The sequence below is a fragment of the Agelaius tricolor genome, unplaced genomic scaffold (genome assembly GCF_023055355.1).
Source record: "Agelaius tricolor isolate 1412-34295 unplaced genomic scaffold, bAgeTri1.0.p SCAF_22, whole genome shotgun sequence".
Taxonomy (NCBI): domain Eukaryota; kingdom Metazoa; phylum Chordata; class Aves; order Passeriformes; family Icteridae; genus Agelaius; species Agelaius tricolor.
In genome coordinates this window covers 11,113,407-11,134,569 of record NW_027269282.1, presented here as the reverse complement: position 1 = coordinate 11,134,569, position 21,163 = coordinate 11,113,407, and the positions used below count along the sequence as shown (strand labels likewise).

The 21,163-nt window shown below is 50.4% G+C and overlaps 1 protein-coding gene across 2 annotated transcripts in view; it reads left to right on the top strand.

Moving 5' to 3' along the window:
• Positions 1 to 6,463: 6,463 nt before the first annotated feature.
• FAM53B (family with sequence similarity 53 member B) overlaps positions 6,464 to 21,163 on the top strand; it is a 46,179-nt gene continuing 31,479 nt past the window's right edge. The window contains exons 1-2 of one of the 2 annotated variants that reach the window (XM_071446481.1): positions 6,464 to 6,606; positions 18,068 to 18,252. The gene's annotated coding sequence lies outside the window, so the exon portion shown is untranslated. The remainder of the gene's footprint in view (positions 6,607 to 18,067; positions 18,253 to 21,163) is intronic. The other variant, XM_071446482.1, reaches the window with a different exon arrangement.

Sequence of the window (21,163 nt, the reverse complement as noted above, 5' to 3'; positions counted from 1 at the left end):
AAAAACAAAACCTGGAAAAAGAGACAGAGGAATAAGCAGTGATTTAGGAGGAGCAAGTCTTTGCTGGAAGCTGGGGGAGTGCTCCATGATGCTTCCTGAAGGTTGGAATCTTCATGATTCCCCAGCTGTGTGACTCTTGGTTCCAGCTGCTAAATGCAGGAGGATAAATGCAGCATTTGCAACACGTTTCACTCCTATTGTTTTGCTATCTGAAAACTCTGCCTGTGATTTCACTGTCAAATATGAGGTTTGTGGGTAGTAAAATGAGCATCTTCCATGGATCCCAGAGGTGGCTGAGCCCACAGGCTGTTCCTGCAGGACTGAGTTTAGGCTGGCTGATGCTGCAGAGCTGGCAAACCTTCCTGGAGTGGTTTTGCATAGAGTGTGGGCAGAACAGAAAGGGTTTGTGTTCCCTGCTTCATTGACAGCATGCTGAAGGATGAAATTCTCTCAGGACTGACCTTTTATTCCTGGCAGATTGAGGATGGGTTTTGGTGCCTGGGCCCAAGCAAAGCACCTCCACCATCATCTGCTCTTGGTACAGCTCAAACCTGGCTCCTGATGCCTCCCATTGCCAAGAAAACTGGGTTTAGGGATTCTCTTCTGAGGCATTTACTGGGAGAGCCCATTGAATTCATTGCAGGGTTTGTGCTACTGAAAGAGCTTGGAGCCTTTTACACTGGAATTTTATGGGGCTTATCACAGAGCTGAACTGTGGATGAAATATCTGAGAGAGGTGAACAAGCGATATTAATGAAATAATTATTGATTTGAGATGTCTGTTCCAGGAGAGTTTCTACACATGGGACTCTGCTAGAGTGTCATATAAATGGGTTCTCAAGACAGAAAGCCTTTGCCCTTTCAGCATCACAGTACCTTCTTTAAATAAGTACTCCTGTAATCATTTTTATAGGGATTAAAAAGTGAGAAATACCAGACATGAAAATCATGGCACAACTGAATGAACACAGAAAATTCAGAGGGAAGGATAATGTTTCCTTACTCTTGACTTCCCTTTTGGTGACCAGCTTGTTATCTGCAAGAGAGGCATGTTCATTTGATGGCCCTTAAGGAGCAGGAATAGTTCAAGAATCCCAGAATGATTTGGGTCAAATGGACTTTAAAAACCATCTCATTCCAACCTCTACCATAGGCAGGGACACCTTCTAATAAACCAAGTTACTCCAAACCCTCCCCAGCCTGCCCTGCAGTGCTGGCCATAGGCTCTTTTTCTAAAGGTTGATTTTTCTTTTTCGAAGGCTTAGGAGATATGAAATGAATATTCTGTTCTTGAAACTCAGTGTAATTTTGTGGTGTAACATGAAGGATTTCTGGGAGCTACAACTGTTTTTAAGAACTGTTGGGTTACATCAGAAACACCAACAGAATTATGGCAGCTGCTTTTCCAGACAGGGCCAGCAGAGATGCAGCATGTGATTACAGGCTCTCTGTCCCATCAGGAGAATATTCCTGCAAATCATTATTGAGAGCATCGTTGCAAAGCGCTGCTGAGGCTGAAATAGCTGTTTGCATTATGGGCTCACCTTCTGGAATTCAAACCCACTGTTGCAACACCATTTCTGAAATCTGGGAAGAGCCAGCTGCCTTGATTGTATCATAGGGTTTGAGGTGTTTAACACCTATAACAAAGGAGATTCAGGGTTGTGGAGTTGTTTGTTTGTTTGTTTGTTTGTTTACCCTGTACTTTTCCAACCAATATAAAAAAGGAGCTTTCAGATATTTGGGGTTTTAAACCTGCAATTGCTGTTTACAACTCATTATAGCTGGGTGAGGAAATGCATGTCCTTCCTCACCCAGAGATCTCAGGTGTGATTCTCTGGAGAGCAAACAATGTTCTCTCGTACAATCTGAATCAGAATTATTTCAGTTCTACACTGGCTGTGAAATCTGTGAGCCCAAAGAGTCAAATGAATGGGCAAATGAGGGGATGAACTGAAATCCCTCACTTAGAACCAGTGGGTTTGTTCCCAGGAGTGCAGGGTGAGGCCAGGTGTGCAGGGCACAGCACACAGATACCTGCAGAGCTGCACAGCTGAGCTGACACAGCCCCTTTGGAGCTATTTTTATGTAAGGACAAGTTCTTGAATAGCTTTTCTGGTGCATTAGGCACAGCAGGCTTCTCTTCATCGCTGACAGTGGCTTCCATGTATTTCTGCATTCCAGGAATGCACTGGCAGCACTGTGGCCATTGTGAGGAAAATCTGCCTGTGCATATACTCTGCTGTGAGCCAGGGTGCCTGGTGTAAGGCTGCCAAATTTTGTGTTATTTCATACCAGACAAAATCTTTAAGCGTGGTATTTAGCAACATACAGCAAAATTTTCAGTGTTTTGGGACTGGGATTGCTTCCCTGATCTTTGCATGCTGAGAGGTGCAGAACATGGCTTGCTGCAACAATAACTGCTTCATTTTATAGGCTCTCCAAGCATTTTAATGTATGGAATCATCTCCTGTAAAACAGGAGAGCACAAAGGAAATAATTGGGCCAGGGCTTTGCAAAGCTGTGTGGAGATCTGCCTTTGAATTCCTGTTGCTTGCTGCCTTTTCTGGGATGAGAGGAGGGGGAGGCTGCCCTGCACTGCCTTACCTGCTCTGGGTGGTGCACGGCTCTATCCCATGCTTTGGCTGCAAGTAGGTTGAGCATGACCTAACCCTTGTGGTAGCAGCTAAATTGAGGAGCAATTAATGGCTACCAAGGGCTTTCAGTGAAAGGGGATGAGGTGTTATAGCCTCCAGACAAAGGAGGAAAAGGAACGCTGGCCTGTTTTGTTTAACACAAATAAGGGAAAAGCCAACCTTCGGCTTAATTTCCATTTGTTAGGTAACAGGATAGCTTGAAACGAGCCCATTTCTCTGTTACTGGAAATTAAGCTGAGTGCTGTCAGGCAAACCAGCTGCTGCCAGGTAACACATAAATCCTGGGTAATCACAAGTGCATGAGCCCGTGCTGGAGAAGCAGAGCTAATAGAGCCCAGTGAGGGAACAGACACAAACCTCAGCACAGTCACTGCAGCAGCCAGGTATGCATGGACAGTGTCATCTGTCAAGTAGCGGTGAGGAGAGTGTGCTTATATGAAGAAATTTTAGCTGTTGATAGGGCTGAGAGCCGAAAATCAAGCAGAAGGATCTTTCACCCCAGTTTTCAGTAGTAATTGGCCTTGCTGGTTGTTGCCTACCCCAGGGCTCCTCAGCTCCATGGGTGCTGCACTGCTGCTTATGCAAGGTGGGGTGATGCTTTGGGGCATGTCTGCAGCTGCCTCGGGCTTTGTGGATGATGGACAAATAACTCTGGGCTTATCTTAAACCAGTTGAAACCCAAATATGACTGACAAAGTGATGGACACACCAGGCTCCCTTATGTATTTCATGGCCTATTTATTTATCCATCAATGTTTCCATTGCTCCCAGTCCAGAGCACCCGGATCAGGTGTCACACCCTCTGCCAAGGCAGGGAGGGAGGCAGCAAGCACAAAGCTCTTACATGTGTGCAGCAAATGGCCTGTGACATAAAAAAGGGGTTTTTAAGTTTGGTGGAGATCCCACAGTATGCCAAATGCAGTCAGAACTACACTCCTCATCTCAGCCCTCTGCACAGCAATGCTTCACCTGTTTAGGGCATCTGTGATTCAGGTACTTCCTGGCACAGAGCACATTGATCACATTACAGAGATATGCTCATTCCCTGGGTGTGAAATATTTATTAAAAATACTTCTGCTTGCTGTTATAAGGATTTTGTGGATTTGAGGATTTCCCCTGAAAGTGAAGGGTGTTCCTGGAGACCTTTGGTGTAGCCAACATGTCCCTGTAGCCAACATGTCCCTGTAAGTATGTGGCTCCCAGCACAGCTGGGTGACTGGGACATCAGCCTGTGTCTGGGACACTCTGACTCTCTGGCCCTGGGCAAGCCCTTACCTATGTTCTTTGCCTGGCAGGAGAAGCAGAAGGATAGACCCATAAATAACTGGGATGGCTCAGGTGCTCGGAAGGACACTGCAGAGTCCTTGTGAAAGGCACAAACTTCTGAAATTGCTGGTAACCCTGGTGCATATGGCATGAATAACAACAAACTGGAGAGACAGCAAAGTGTTGGAAAGGCTACATGGAAAGAAGGCTGTAAATGCAGCCAGACCCTGTGTACAGGGAGTGAAGGAAATGCTGTCTATCCACGCTGCTACATTGACATGTCTCAATGGCTTGGACCCCAGAATCACTTCAGAAGGACCGTGGGGATCATTAGATTTTTTTTCCTATCCACTGTTTCCATCCCCATCAGGAAGGCTCCCAGTCAGTGGGTAGCAAATGCACTGACATCTGAGACAAAACCACAAATTAAATCAGCTCACAAATGAACTGAATGAATTTTCTGTCCATGAAGAATAAACTCTCTTGGCCAGTTCTTTAAAGCTTGAAAGTTATTTATTTTCTTTTTCCCCCTTCTGACAAAGGGAAAAAGCACTGTCCAGAACCAGGGCCTTTGGGCAGCCAGTTATTTGAACAACATTACTGAAAATGCTCTCTGTGCAAAACAGGTTTGTGCTTCACCAACAGGCTTTCACACGTGCTGGGAATTCTCCACAGCCAGCTCATCTGTTGGGAAGCACAGAGGATGAGAGGCAGAAAATGCTGGGTTTGGAGGGAGCTGCAGAAGCAGACAGAAAACAACTTTCTGCTTGAGTCTTGGAGCCCAAGGCTGCCACGGGAATGGATTCAATTATGCTCTGAGCTTTATTGCTGAAATATTCCACTGGGAAACCATAAAAAAACATTTTCAGACTTGATTCCCGAAGTTCTGGAAAAGGAGTTAGCAAGTGTTTTATTGCTACCAGTCTCAACATGTGATAAGAAAAGCAAATACTGAGTGGGATGGAGGAACATGATGCAAAAGCCCCTTCACATCATCAAATCCTTCTCCCTGTTCATCACCCACTCAGACTGGCCACTCCTGCTAAATTTTATGTGTACTGAGCACGGAGCCACTTTTGTTGAGATCAGCCCTCACTGTGTTGGTGGGAGCTGCTCCTTTGTTAAGTATCTGCCCGCTACTTCTGCCTGCCTTCCTCTTTCTTCACTGCATTAAATACTAAGTGGCAAGACTTCCTCGACAGTAATTTGTCGTCCTGGGCAGTGCTCAGCAGGGCAGGACACCCGGAGCACCGCTGAGCTCAGGGCCACAGCCTCTCTCACCATTCATGCCCTTACTTGTCCCTTACTTGTCCCTGCATGCCATCCCCAGCACCGTGCCTGGCCATCCAGCCGGGTGGATGAAATTCAGCCCCAGATTCATTCCTGATGGCATCTGTGTTGTCTGCTCGCATATGTTTACGATTAATGTTTGGGCTCTGTTTTGTAATGAGTCCTAAATCTTCCTTTTAGCTGTCATGTCGTTTCCTTGTTCGCTCGTTACGCTCGCTCTCGGAAGGAGCCCGCATGCTGTGCGTGGTGCAGCCTGGGTGGATGGAAAATGTCACCGAGAGCTCAGTGCTGCTAAAGGCCATTCCCACGTGAAGCCAAGCAGATGTACCTCTAGTACTGCAGGGGACTCATGGCTCCTTCCTAACCAGGATTCAAGGGAACTGAAGAGGGACTTGGCACAAGGGGCTGGACTCACAGGACAAGGGGGAACAAACTGACAGAAGGTGGGGCTGGATGGGATATTGGGAAGGAATTGTTCCCTGTGAGGGTGGGCAGGCGCTGGCACAGGGTGCCCAGAGCAGCTGTGGCTGCCCCTGGATCCCTGGCAGTGCCCAAGGCCAGGTTGGATGGGGCTTGGGGCAGCCTGGAATAGTGGAAGGCATCCCTGCCCATGGCAGGGGGTGGAACTACATGATCTTTAAAGGTCTTTTCCAACCCAAAGCAGTCAATGATTCTATGAAAGGGTGACAAGAATTAAGGAGCGGGATTTTTATTCACTGGTGGGTGCAGGGGCGCATGGTGTCCATCTGTGATGTGCCAAAACTTCAGCGCTACTTTTTGCGGGGACCCTTCCATGAGCTGCTGGTGAGTCCGGTTCTCTTGCTCCTCCCCGGGCCGGCCGTGCCACCAGGAGTCACTCTCGGCCTCCGAACGGGCGGCGGAGCCCCACGCGAGCCGCGCCCGCAGCATCGCGGGCTGCGGGGCCGAGTGCGGGCGCTGATGCCGCTGCCAGCTCCAGCCCGCGGCTCCCCGTGGGGCAGCGCCTCACCGCCGCCCGAATCCCCCTTGTTTATTATTTTCGGACTTTCCCCCCTCGACACACGCTCTTTCTGGCGATGTTCAACCCCGGGGATGCCCGTTCGGGGCGGCAGCCGAGGGCCTCCCCCGCCTCCCCTCGCAGCGAGCGCTCCGGTGCGCGGCTCCCCGGGGCGGGCGCTCCGCAGGTGCGGGCCGGGCTCTGCCGGCGCTGGCTCCGCTCAGGAAGTGACAAGCACATTTCCTCCTCCTCCTCCTCCTCCTCCTTCTCCTCCTCCTCCTCCTCCTCCTCCTCGCTCCCTCCCTCCGCCCGCCCCGCCCGCAGCACGGCGGCGGCGGCGGCAGCGGAGCGCGGTCGGAGCGGCGCCCACAGCCGGCCCGGCCGGGCCGCTCCGCCGCCCCCGCGGGACGCGCTCGGTAAGCGATGCCCGGAGCGCAGCGGGGCCGTGCAGCCCCGGGGGGTGCCGGGGGGGAGCGGACAAAGGGCGGCGGTGCGCCCTGCCCGGGGACGGGGCGGCTCGGAGGGGATGGGGTAGGAGGGTGGTACCCCCCGCCGCCACCGCATCCCCGCGGAACGGGCTGGGGATGTTCGCCTTTGTGCCGTCGGGTTTCAGCCCGCCCCGGGGTGAGCGGGGGGCACGGCGGAGGAGCCGCCCGGGCGGCCGGAGGGAGCGTGGAGCGGTGGGATGTGTGTCCGGAGCGGCGGGGGGTGCGGGATGCTGAGCCCGACGTGCGGGGATGGGGCGGCTCGCCGGAGTTTGGGAGCGGGCAGCGAGCGGTCCTCACCCGCTCCGAGCCCTCTGCCTTTGCCACTGGAATTATTTCCTGCGAAAGGATCAACACGTGCTTTCCTTTCTCCGGGCCGAGAGTGCTGCTCCGGGGGGGCTGAGGCTCGGCTGCCGCCGGGCTCGGTGCAGCCCTGCCCGCGTTCGGGGCTCAGCCCGGGGGAGCCGTGCCTGAGCATCCCTGCGGAGATGCTCTCCAGCTCTCCCAGGGCCAGCGCACCCTTCCCACCGTGCCGTGCCTCGCGTTTCACTCCTGGCACGTGTGAGGCGGCTCGGGGCAGCCGGACAGACGGACAGGCCGGTCCCCGGGGGGATCTCCAGCCCCGGGGCTGCTGCGATGGGACACGGCAGCGCCTTGCTGTGCGCAGTGCCCTGGCAGGGGGGCTGTCCTGGAAAGCCTGTAAGTCCTGTTTCTCCATTCAGTGGCGTCAGGTCGATCGGGTTCTAAGGTACGTGAAGGTTTCACGTACAGCTGTACGCAGAGATTTCACGGCTAAGGGGCTTTTCCTCGATAATTTTAGTTTGCTTGACACGGAGAGAGTTTGTAACAGCGCGGTGCCTGTCACTGAGTTGTGCCGCTGCCTCTCGGTGCCGTGCGGTCTCCACAGACGCTGGTGTACCTTGGCAGCTCATCCCCTCCTTAGGAAATCCTCTGGAGTGAAAAGTGAGCGTAATTTGTTATGAAATAGGCTGATAGACAAAACTTCAGTTGGCGATTGAAACCAGATGTGCATATTTTCCTTTTGAATCCTCGAGCAATACTAAAAGTCTGTTTTGACAGATTAAAAACTACTTGCAAATTGCAGAGGTAGCAGTGTTTTGTGATAATCCAGTAAAAACACGGAGGGCTGCGAGCATCTCTGCCCGGTGCTGGGTATTTCCGAGCACAGGAGATGCTGCTGCCATCACAAAGCACAGATTCCCTTGGCCTGCCTCTGTCGTGGGCAGAAATATTTACCAGGGCTTGGCTGAGGGCTGGAAAAAGAAATAAAGAAACCCCAAAACAGTGTAGATGATGTTTCTAGAGAAAATATTTGGGGTGGGTCATGAAACAGATTAATTGGAGTGATAGTAAAAAACCTGAATTTCAGAGCGGTTTGCTCTGTCCGTACCTCTCGTGGCTCGGTGCAGGTTTGAAGTGAGCTTCTGATTTATTTCTTCATTTTTGAGAGTCCTGTGGAGCCTGAGGATGCTTGTGGCAGTGGGTGTGTCACACCCAGCTCTGGCACGGCCCTGCTCAGGGTGCAGGATCAGGGCTGGATCAGGCACTTTATCGGCAGAAGCATTCAGCCTCCTTGCTTCCAAAAGCAGGGGGGAAAACCCAGCCAAAACCACCTGCCCTGGAATTGCTTCCTTCTCTCCACTTCACCACCCTGCCAAGCCCAGCCACGTGGAGCACGGCCACGCGTGCTGGGCTTGCTGCTGGATCCCTGCTGGCTCCAGGCTTTCTCACTCCCAGCTTCCACCCAGAGGAGGGAGGGAGGGAGGGGAAACTTCTGTGACTTCCAGCCCTGCACAGGGCCGAGGTGTCCAGGAACCACAGTGGTTATAGAAAGCAGATGGCCTTGTGCTGTAAATGCGAAACTTTGCATAGAAAATCTGTGCAAATCAGTTCAGTGGATAATTGATTTGTGCGAGTGAGATCCAGATTTTTGTATATGGAGATCAGGCAGACTGTGGGACACAGCCAGCACCAATGTAGGTTAATTTTCAGCTATGGATACCTGCATAAAATAAATACATGTGTATAAATATGCACACATGCAAATAGGCAAACATATACCAATAAAAATTCCCAAATCTGCATTGGTTAATTATATGCAATATTTTTTTTTCTAGTAGTAGCAAAGGATTGCTTCACTCTCAGCAAAAGTATAGGCAGAACAAGACACACAACTTTTTGCCAAAACACCTGAATTTGTGTGCAGAGCTGACACCATGGGCTGTGTCCTGCTGGCTGGGGAGGGGAGTGAGCTTTATCCCACTTGTCTATTTATTATTGCTGGTTGATTTCTGATTGCTCAAATGGCAGCTGTGTAGTTTGAGACTCTTCCTCCTTTTTTCTTTCTTTCTTATAATTTTTCGCATAGAATTTTTCTTTTACTTGCCAGGATGGAGGTGGTTTGCACTTGCCTTGTAAAATCTCAGATGGAAAAGAGGACACCCCAAGCTGAAAGGGTGGTTTTGGTTTTGTTCCCTTCCCCCTCCCGTGTCACGTGGTTTGTCAAATGATGTTGCTGGGAAATAGTCCTAATGAACATTAATCTGTGGCAGGGCAGACTTTGGACCAACGGGCTGGGACAGGGCGAGGTGCCAGAGATGCTCAGAGCTGTTTGGAGAGCTGGGTCCGGTCTCCTTCCCACATCCCAGGGGAGGGACAGGGCAGGCAGAGCCTTTGTGTCAGATCTGCACCCACCAAAACTCTCTCCTGGAATGAAAATCCCTTCAGAAAGACAAGTTATGTTCCCGTGGCCGTGGGGGACCAGGGCAGCCGAGGAGCTGGGATGTTGCTCCTCTGCAGCTCCTCGTGCAAACTCTCTCCTTGGCTGACGTTTTCTGCTCCTTTCTCTCCCAAAATGGGAGGAGGAGGAAGAGGAAGCAAGCCTGCTGACTCGGGGAAACAGAACTAAAACAAATAAAAGCAGGTCTGCCGAGCAGCAGAGGGCTGTGAGAGCCGTGGGTCTCACGTGTGGTGGGAGCCACAGGTCCCTTTGCAGGGGTCCCTGAAGGGCTGGGCAAAAATATCACCAAAACAACAGTCTGCTCCTCCGAGAGCTAAATATAAACTCAGAGGGCGAAGAGGAGGGAATTTTCCACCGTGCTTCTCCTCTGTGCCTGCCAGCCTGCCCAGTCATGAAGCCTGGGGCTGCTCCCCCCAGGGAAGCTCCTGTCCCGATCCCCAGCGTGTCATGGGATGAGTGCCACCACTTTCTGCAGGGATGAAACCTTCTGTAAATTCCTTGGAATTGGTCAGGACGTGGGCAGACCTGAGCCCTGGAGCCCTGGTCCTGCCCACAGGTCTCCCCACGAGCAGTGGCCGTGTTGTAGTTGTGAAAAAGGATTTCTCCAAGGTCACACTCTGTGCCTGCAGCTGCAGCCTGGCTGCCCATGACCCAGCTCTTTCTGCAGAGCAGCAATGCAGAACGTGGCTCTGCTACAGGCAGCTGCAGGGTCCATGGGCTGGTTTGCTTTTCCAAACTTTTCTGAGCTGGCTGCCTTCAGGGAGACAAAAATTCCCAAGCAAGAGCCTGTTTCTGAAACCTTGCTGGGATGGTGCATCTCAGTACAGGCTGTGGTCTTTTATCATCAACAGGTGAGGTGGGGATTGAAAATTTAGAAGTGTGGTGAAATTTCAGCCAGAATTTCTCCTGGCTTCAGGTGGTTTATCCATGAGTTTTGTAGCCTGTGGCATTGGATATGTGTGATACTGCATTTTATGCATCTGACATATGCTGTGTAAGATAAATAAGATTTGATATGTTACAAGTTTCTTTGATATATTAAAAATTCTTTTCCCAGCTATTTCTGCAGAGCAGCAATGCAGAACGTGGCTCTGCTACAGGCAGCTGCAGGGTCCATGGGCTGCTTTGTTTTTCCAAACTTTTCTGAGCTGGCTGCCTTTAGGGAGACAAAAATTCCCAAGCAAGAGCCTGGCTGGGATGGTGCATCTCAGTACAGGCTGTGGATGTGTGGGTCTTTACTTATCAATAGGTGGGGTAGGGATTGAAAATTGAGGTGTGGTGAAATTCCAGCCAGGATTTCTCCTGGCTTCAGGTGGTTTATCCATGAGTTTTGTAACCTGTGGCATTGGATATGTGTGATATTGCATGTTATCCATCTGACATATGCTGTGTAAGATAAATAAGGTTTGGTGTTAGAAGTTTCTTTGAAGTGCAGGGAGGAGTGAACTGCACTAGACTGACCTGGAGGAGCAGCACCAAACCCTGTGGCTGCTCCCAGCACTGCTTGCTGTGGGTCCCTGCATGGATGGGTGGGAAGTACCAGGCCAGTTTGGCTCAGTAATCACTTCATTTGAGTAATATTTTAAGAACTGGTTGAGTGAGTGTAAAAAATCTGTTCTGGTGCGTTGAGTTTCTGTACCTCCCCCCTAAAAGTGTACCCAAGGGAGACTTGGTCATGGTTTTTGCTTTTAGAGGATTAAATATAGCAGCATCATTGGTGTCACTCCTCTGTAGTCCATTTGAAGCATCCCTTGGGCCACATCATTCCCTGGATTTGTGGCTGCTGGCCATGGCTCTTGCTTTCAGCAGCCAGGGCTCGGGGCTGGCTGTGCGGTAGGTACGGGACCGTGCTGAAAGAGGAGTTTGACTTTTGTGCTTACAAATCCTTACCTCTCCTAGGGTTTGTAAAAAATGGGATCTGGCAAGCTCTGATCCAGCAGCTGGAAAACCTGCTCTCCCTCTCTCTGCTCAAAGCCAGCCCCTGACAGGAAGGAGCAGGGGTTCCTTGGATGGCTGGGGAGGAGCAGGGCTGGGGAGGGGATGGTGCAGGAGGATGTGGCTGCCCAGGTGCATCAGAGACTGGATTTGCTCTCAGTGACTGGTCTGGGCCAGGGGGTCCAGAGACTCACCCCTCATCCTGCTCCTAAAGCCAAGGGCATGACTTAAAGTGTGTTACTTACTTGCCTTTGAGGTATTTTTTCTGTCCTTTACCCTGTGACAACTCTTGCAGTGACCCCACACAAGCTTCGTGCTCGTCTGCCCCGCTTGTGCAAGTGCCATCATCACTGTTCTGCACCAATGGGAAATGTTAATTATAAGGAAAAGGAGTTAATGCAGACAACTGGTCTTTGCTTAGGACAGCCTGGCAGCACAGTTAGGCCAGGTGGAGCTGGCCATTTCTCATTTCAAGTGATGTGGAAAAGTCACAATAACTGTGATTTTTGTGCTTCTGTGGCTGCCTTAACCTTACTGAGAACATCCTTCTGGTGTGCTGGGCAGTAGTTGTCAATGCTATGAAATTACTTCAAGTGTATATATTATTATCCCAGTTACCAAGTGCTTTGGGTTTTTTTTTTGTCCCAGCTGGTACAAATGAACATTGTATAATATTTTCGAAAGGACAAGTTTTAATATTATGAACTAGGTGCCAAAAGCTACAATTGTGTGCCAAAGCTGAAGAGCCATTATAATTATAAAGATACAGAAAACATTGGAAATATCCATTTTTGGGTTTGTAGACTCTCTGTTAACTCAGAAAAACAGTAAAGCCTAGAAAAGCTGTGGCTGCCCCTGGATCCGTGGCAGTGTCCAAGGCCAGGTTGGACAGGGCTTGGAGCAGCCTGGGATGGTGGAATTTGTCCCTGGCCATGGCAGGGGGTTAGAATGAGATGCTCTTTAAGGTCCCTTCCAGTCCAGGCCATTCTGTGATTTTTGGGCTGTCAGTTGTGCTATAAATGAGATGCAGTGCAATGGATGGTACTTCTCAGAGTGAAAGCACCCTGAATGAAGATGTACATTGGCAAAATGCAAATGTTTCATTTAGAAACTCTCACCCACATTTTCGGTTGTGCGTGGTTTGTGTTGTTGGTAGGAATTATTTTTCTTGTGGTGGTTTCAGATGCAAGCATTTGAAACTTAATTTAAAGAACAAGTTCCAGCCCTGCAGCGGGGTGGGTTGTGCTGTCCATGCCCTCCCTGTGCCTGCCTTGTGAACCCCATGATACACCAGAAAGGTGGCAGCTTCAAGGGGAGCTGGACAGGAGCCAGGCCAGCCTGTGGAGGAGCTGCTCTGCCAGGCCACCCCCTGACCCCTGCACATCCCACGCTGGGCACGGGGTGCAACAGCTCACCTGGGCTGTGGGGCAGTGAGCCAGGGGAGCCCTGCCCTGTGGATCACCATTTCTGGTCATTTTCTGAGTTAATTCTTGCTAGAGCACAGACTCAGTGAGCTTAAAGGTCTTTCCGACCTAATGATTCAGTGATTCAGTGTCTTTCAGAAAGGGCCCCAGTGCAGTGATAAAGCTGTAGCACTTTATGGCTGAGAGCCCCTGTACAGTCATTTGTGATGCTGTAGTTTATTGCAATGATTATTGTCTGTGTTATTCAGGAAAAAAATTGCAATTTTCCCTTGCTCTGGATCTGCATAGCTCCATCTTCCTGCTGTGCTGGGAGGTGTCCCACTGCTGGTCTGCTCCCTCTGAGGGACCTGCTCAGCTTCTCCTGCCCTCTCTGAGGCAGCCAGGTCATGCTCAGCAGTTACCACTCCTGTCTTGCTCTGCACCTCAGTCTTGAATCGCCCCAGTTACTCCTGGAGTCCCCTCCAGACCTTGGGCAGAGGCGGGGGGAGGCTCCATGGAGTGCAGAACACAGAGGCTGTGCCATCCCTTCTCCTCCTGGAGACCCCAGATTTATGCAGTGGACACATCCCTGCATGCCTGGGGAATCTACTGCACCATGCAGGAGCCTGGGCTCGTGCCCCTGCCTTTGAGGTGAGTGGCTTTTAAGCAATTTAATTTTTTATGGTGTATCTCAACATCTCTGTCACCAACTGTGCTGGTTGCTTCTCTCTGTTCTGTACCACCACACTGTTCTCTGTATTTAGCACTTTGCTGGCCTCAGCCACTTACAGAGCACTGGTTTTCCTGTTTCCTCCCCAATTACTGCCAGAAATATTGCATGGCATAGGGTGGCAGTGCAGATTCTGCTGCAGTGTCACCAGGTACCTGCAGGGCTGTTTGGGACGTGCCAGTAAAGGGTTATCAGCAGCTGTCATCCACTCCTGTGCACTTTAATGAGGTGTTTTATACCAGTGCTCCCTTTCACCTGCACAAAGGCTCCAGGTGAGAGGAGAGCTCTTTCCTTGGTGCTGTAATTGTGATTCCTGACTCCCTGACCTTGCACTGAAAGCAGAGCCCTGCTCGAGGTCTCACCCACCACATTTACCAGCCTGGCTTGTGCCTTGCTCAGGACCATCCCTGCTGATGGCTCAGAGGCCTTTTTGGCATGATCTGATAAAATTGAAGGTGTAAATTTATTTGGAGCTGTTGTTTAAGAAGGATCTATATTTAGTGCCTTCTGTCTAATAGGTTCATCCCAGGTTACTCCTGACAAATGTGACTGTGTTGTTTTCCCTTCTGCTCAGGACAGTAATGTTTATATTCTCTATTTCTTCCTTTTCTGCACCCTGACTAATGATTCCACCATTCTTTCTGGTTTTGTCAGTATGACTTCTTATTGTCCTTAATATCTATAAAATCCCCTCTATCTTGTTTTCTAACAGAACCTGCTGTTTATCTAGCAGTCTCATTCATTTAAGGTGCTGGCCTTATTTTAGGCACTTCATAATGATTTACAAATTCCAGGATTCATTAATCCCTTTGCTCATTAGGGTTGCAAGATGATACATGTTTTTTCCATGTGATGAAGGTGGACGTTTTTGCTGCCCTATTTGTCCTGGGCAATCATTCATGTTTGTGCACTGACAGAATACCTGGCTTGGTTCCCTTCCTGGCAGCTTTGGAGCAGGGCTGGGATGCAGCATTTAGGTCAGTTCTCCTCAGGATGCTGTTTCAGGAGTGGCCTCTGTGCTTCACACCACGCCGGTGCTGGGGCCAACCCATCTGTCCTTTGGGCTTCCCCTTTCTGTGGCACCAGGGAATCTGTTTCTCTCCTGATTTTCACCCTTGGCATGAAGGAAAGAGATATATATGGGGACTATCCAGAGATGGAGAGCTATAGGGTGGAAAATGCAGATTTTTAATTTATTTTCCCCCTTTATTAGTGCCTATTCACGCTGTCATAACTGAGCTGGAGGAGTGAAGGACAGAACTGTGTTCCTGCCAGCCCAAATAAAACCAGGGGCTGTTTGCATTTCCACTTACTTTTTAAAAATTTTCCTCACCTCCAAAATGGGCTGCAAAATCTGGACTTTTATGGCTGCTAAGCTACAGTGGAGCTCATCCTGCCCTGCTCTATGGGAATCCTCTGTGGGCATTACTCCTCTGCCTGGGCAGTCCCCTGGTGGGTACCTTGTGTGCCAAAGCTGAAGAGCCATTATAATTATAAAGATATAGAAAGCATTAGGAATATCCATTTTGGGGCTGTAGACTCTCTGTTAACCCAGGAAAACAGTAAAGCCTAGAAAAGCTGTGCCTGCCCCTGGATCCTGGCAGTGTCCAAGGCCAGGCTGGACAGGGCTTGGAGCAACCAAGTTGGTGCCTCAGGCTTGCTGGAGCTGTTCCCCATGGGAAGCATCTCACTGCTGGCCCTCAGGGACCCCTGATGGAGCCAAACCTGCAGAGGGTTTGGGCTCTACGTGCTGCTGACACCTCTCAGGAGCCCTGAGCGTGTTACAGCAACAGATTCTGTATTATCCCAGCCTTGCAAGCGTCTCCCTGGATATTAAAAACACCAGCTAAAAGCCAAGTCCAAGCTCTCCATGAATGACTCTGTGGAAATGCTGTTGGGCACGTTTCAGTGCTGCTTTGGCTTTGATTTAGGCAGGTAAACACCGTGAGTGGGTGTTTGCTTTGACTTCTCCCTCGTAGCCAAAACTTCCTTTGAGGGCAGGCGAAGCCTCCAGTGCTGTTCCCCATCACAGCAGCTGCCCAGTCTGCCTGTGGCTGGGTGTTGGCAGTGCCTTCCCTGCATGCCTGGGCCTCGTGCTGCCCAGCAGCAGTGGGAACCCCCAGTTCCCCCAGGATCAGGGATGCCCCCAGCCCAGGGCTCTGCTCAGGCTGTGAATAACCCGGGCAGAGCCTGGGGCCTCCATCTGGCTGCATCCCAGCTGGGATGGTGCTGCAGGATGACATCCCTGGCTGGCATCTCCTGCTTGTCCCACACCCTTTCTGCTCTGTCCCCCTTGAATCTGCCCAAAACCACCTGCAGGATGGCTCTGACACCAGAGATAACCTTTGCCACGTGGCGGGTGATTGCTGGGGGAGCCAGGGTGGGTTCAGCCCATCCTCTCCTTGCCCTGCTGCACCAAGAGCCCCCCCTGTGCTCATCACACGTTCCCCATCTCCACCAGAGCCACAAACCCGGCTCTTTGGCAGCCCCTGCACGTAGGAAGCATCTTCTGGTAACAGATTGTTGTGTATTTAATGAACCCGAGGAAAACAAGGCAGGCGAAGGCTGCGGGGCGAGGCGAGTTTGCTCCTCAGTCTGCCAAATTCCCCCTCCTTCAGACAACCCACAGATGTTTGGCTTCTCCTGCCTTAAAGAGATTTATGGTAGGTGCAGGGCTTGGAAATTTATGGGGACATGGAAGTGACAATGTGGGCAAAGGTTTCCTGGCTCCATAGGGCTCCTTCCCTCCCTGCACTCCGCCTTCCCCTGGTGCTGGTGGCAACGGGTGGACAAACAGCAAGGAAAGTGCCTTTGGGTCGCTAGGAGGAGTAATAAAGGCTCCAGGTTTGTCTTTCAGGAGCCCAGGAGCTCTTTGAAAGCCACTTCTCAGCTGAGGAATGAACCCCCAGAGCCTGCCCAAGAGCCAAAGTACTTTGGTCTAATGCAAACAGTGTGGGGTGTGCAGGTGACAGCAGGCACGTGTGTCACCCTGTGTGGGCACAGACACCATCCACTGGAATTCTTTTTATACTGCCTGCTGAGTTCAGGGAGAAAATTTCAAATTTTGGAAGGTTTTCAGCGATCATTTTGTTTGGCTTCACATGAGGGCTCTGCAGTCTTAAAGGATTTATCCATGAAGGGGAGGTGTAGAAGATAACGTGGAGTCTGGCAGGTGATCCATCCATCCAGGATTTTCCTGCTTTAGATCCAGGCATGTCCATGAGGGCTGTCAGCCTCTACCTGTTTGCCACCTCAGCCTTGCAGAAGGGAGAAATCTGACTTACAAGCAGCATCCAAATTGGCTCTGACAGCCATGGTGGTGTTGTGGGTCTTGGCAAGTGCTCCCCAATTACTCAGTGAGGTGTCCCAGATCCTGCTCCTGCTTCATCTGGGTGGGTTTTTAGTGGTCACTGCTGAGCAGCAGTGTTACAGTCGGTGCTGCAGTGCTGAACTTGCTTTGCATCTCCAGGATTTGCTTCTCACAGGGACCCTGAGAGCTCTGGAGCCAGCAAGGGCTGGCTGAGAATTCTCCTAACTGAGGGTGGGGAGGCCCCTGGATCCCTGGAAGTGTCCAAGGCCAGGTTGGACAGGGCTTGGAGCAACCTGGACACACGGAAGGTGTCCCTGCCCATGGCAGGGGTTTGGAATGAGATTTAAGGTCCCTTCCAAGCCAAACCATTCAGTGGTTCTAACCCTGAGAGCATTATTAGGTGTCTGTAAGCAGATGGAGGTTGTTTGATACAGGTACTCTGAGGGGTTCATGAGCTATTTGGAGTTGTTTATGCTTGAGAAGTGAGTCAGTAAAAGCAGTGTGGTGGGGCTGACTTCAGCTCTGACATCTCAGGCTGTGTATGAGAAAAGAATATAAGGAAGGAACAAGAATTGGGTTTTGTGTCTGTTTACCAGAGCAGCATGCTCTGAGCAGTAATTAAAAGTAAACCCAGACCGTGCTGCCTTGTTCAGCATCCCTAGTTGTTGAGATTAAGCAGCCAAAGCAATTCTCAATTCAGCAATTCCTCAGCTTTTGGGAGCGTGGCCAACACTCACAGTGTCTCACAGACCACTGCAAATTCTTGTAATAAATCTCACAACTGGGGCGGCGGGGGAAACCCACAGAAAGGTGAGATGGACCAGCAGGCTGGACTGCTGCTGCTGCTGCTGCTCTGCTCCAGGGACCACCCTCCCAGGGACAATACTTCCATGGAAATGCTACTCAAAGGTAGAAGCACTCCCCTAATGAGTGGAATAGGCAACAGTTACAGGTTTGCTCCAAGAAAATGTGTAATTTCTGTGGTCACTGGGACTGGGATCAGCTGTAGGCTCTGTCTGCACGGCCCACACTTCCAGGGATGGGGCAGCCACAGCTTCTCTGGTTAACCTATGCTGGACCCTCACCACCCTCACAGGGAAGAATTTTTCCTAATATCTGATCCAAGCCTACTCTCTTTCAGTTTGCATCCATTCCCCCTATCCTGCTGCTTCCCACAGCTCCTCTCTTGCACCTCTCTCTTGCTGGTGGCTGTTTTGCAATGACTAATTTTGCTTTCTTCTTTTCCTTTTCAGTTGCCAGGGAGGAAAAGGCAAAGTCACTGCCAGCACCATTTCCTTCGAGCTAAAGATGTTGAGACAAAGCACCTCTGCCCCTGCCCTGTCCTTTCAGTCCTTCTGCTGCTGCTGTGCCCAGGACTCCCTCCCCTGCCACTCCTGTTCCCTAAGAGCACTAAGGGGGCAATAAACCTTTTACCCAGGTAGTTGCTGTGTAATTTTCCTTAATTCCTTATTCCTTTTCTTGTGAGTGCTTGCCTGCAGTTGAGGTTCAACCCAAGCACGTAGATCTGGGCATGAGCTTGGACTCAGGGCTCTCCCTGGAGATTTGGGGGTGTTTGGATGTGTGGTTTGGGGCTTGGAGTGCAGGGGACCCTCTGCCTTGTGTGACTTTGGTGTCAGGCTGAGGCAGTGCCCAGGCACATGGAGCAGGGGATGGGTTGAAATGAGAGAGTTTTGTTTGCTTGTTCATTCATTTATGGCTGTGGGCAGGAGCCTGGTTTGGCTGTGGTTCCTGGTAGTGAGGGTTATCTCAGGCTCCATCTGTGCTGGCTGCACGTGGCATTTTTGGTTCCTAAGGTGGCCCCATGGGATGGGTGCTGTCCTGGGAGACCTTGAGCTCCTTCTGGCTATGGATTTCCTAGCATGGCTGTAGTTCAGAGAGAAAATTTCAACTTTTGGAAGGTTCTAAGTGATCATTTTGTTGGGCTTCACATGAGGGTCCTGCAGTCTTAAAGTATTTATCCATCCAGGCTCCATCCAGGGCAGGTGAGCTCTGGGCTGTGCTGGGGAGAGCCTGTGTTCCTGTGCTGTTCCTCACAGGCACTGAGCTGATTATGGTTCCTGAGGCTGTGCACATCCATGGAGCCATGCTCACCTCACACACTGCTCCCCCCTTTGCTGTGTTACGTGCAGGAAAGTCCTTCACTTGTTAATTAGTGCTCAAAGTGTGTCCTTGCCTTGTTAGCCCTGGAGGAGTCTGGCCTGGGTGCAAGCAGAGGCAGAGGAAGGCATTTCCTTGCTCCTTTTCTTTGGCTGGTAGCCTCTGAGTGCCTGGAGCATGGGCAGCACAAGATTTTGCCAGGCAGGAGCTGTGCAGGAGCGCACACTGTGTGAGAGCCATGGTGCCCTGCATGGTGTTTGTCCTTCCAGCACCCTGTGCAGCAGGAGGGTCTGACTGCAGGCTCAGGGAGACATGGGCAGGGCTGCAGCCTTTCTCCTGCCAGGGCTGGGCATCCTGGGGCAGCTCTCTGCTCCTGACAGGGTCCCAGGGGACAATCCTGAAGCAGCTGCCCCCGTGGAAATTCCATCCTTTGAAGGCCACGTGTGCTGGCTCGTGATCCTGTTTGCTCAGGACTGGTCCATGGGGCATTTCCGGAGTGTAAAGATTTCTCCTTGGGCCCTCAATGGCATCTTTCACATTTATGGGAGGTTTTCACCCCATAAATAAAGTCAATATTCTCTAATGTCATAGACTCAAGCAAGGGGAACAAACTGCCCAGAGCTGGGCCTGCTCAGCCCTGTTGCAGAAGACAAATTATTGCCCGAGTGAGGAAATAAACCCAGACTGAGCTACATGCAAATGATAGACTTAGTGGATTTTTTCCAAATTCCTAGCACAATAAATCAAGAAATTGAAGATGTACCCCTTGGCATTGTCCAAAGCCCTGAGGGTGAGACAGGCTGTGCCATGAGGAGATTCAGTGTAGCCCAAATCACTTCTAAAAAGTGGAAGGATGGGGACAGAGGCATGACTTTTGTTTTGGGTGAATATTGTCGTGTTGTGCTTGCAGAAAACCCGAAACCCCACAATTTTCAATTACAGTCACCAGTTTTGGCTCTTTCCCCAAATTCTTTGTAGCCCCCTGTAGGGTTTGGGAGGGGGTGACCAGCTGTGCACAGAGAAGTCAAGGTGTGCACAGTGGAGGGAATTTCTGTGTCACTGGTGAGGGTGGGATGGTGGTGCAGCCCTAGAATCGTGCTCAGAGTTTGGCCCGGAGAGATTATGTGGGAAATGGATTTGTAGAAAATTTAAAAAATTTAACACAAGTTTTACATAGTGCATATTTGTATGTAAACTTTGAGATAAGAAATGTTGACTTAGAAATACTATAGAATAGGACAGACATTAAGAGAAAAATTGAAGTAAAAACAAATTTCAAAGGATGGCTTTGTAAATAAGATTAGATACTTTAGAGAAACAGAACTATTAAAATTGTATTGTAGCAGGACTTATTTGTAGTAGGACTACATTTATAGTGTATTGTAATTAGAAAATATCTTCTGATTGTGATGGTGTGAATTATAACATCTGTATTGCCTCACCCTTCTCATGAGACTGAAAATGGAATAAAAGTTTTTTAAAACACCTCTCAGTTGCCCCATCTCTGGGTCAGAAAGGAGCAGAAAATCCAACAGGATTAGCTTTGGTTCTTCAGACACGTGGGTCTAACCTGCATTGAATAAACTCCAGAAATCCCAGAGGCTCCTTGCTCAGCCATTTTCTACAAGCACAGCACAGGGAATGCTGCTGGGGCAGGGCTAGGGAGTGGGGTCCTCCTTGGGTCATGGCTTCTTCACTTTGATCAGCATTAAAAATTCAGCAGGGGCAGGTGATTTATATTCTGAGAGAATTCTCACTGTTCTGCTTGTGAGATGTATCAGTATGCAAAACACAGCTCCAGCTCCTTGTTCCCTGTGCCCTTTCCACTGTAAATAGGTTTTATGTCAGTGTGTGTGGCTGGAGATGGATTATTGAGCTGGAGAGGGGTTGAATGTGTTCTGTGCTGAGGGTGGTGATCCCACAGCAAGTGGAAATCTGTGTGATGCTGGTCCTCAGTCATCTCCACAAGGAATTTCTGGGGGTCAGACCATGGAATCATGGAGCTGGTAGGGTTGGAAAACACCTCTGAGATCATGGAGTCCAACTGTTTCCCCAGCACGGGCAAGGCCACCACTAACCCATGTCCCCAAGTGCCACATCCCCAGGGCTTTTAAATCCCTCCAGCAGGGATGGATGGGCACTCCAGGCTTGGTAACCCTTTCTGTGGGGACGTTCTTCATCATTTGCATGGGGATGTGACACTGGTCACTGCTCCCTCCAGCCATGGCAGA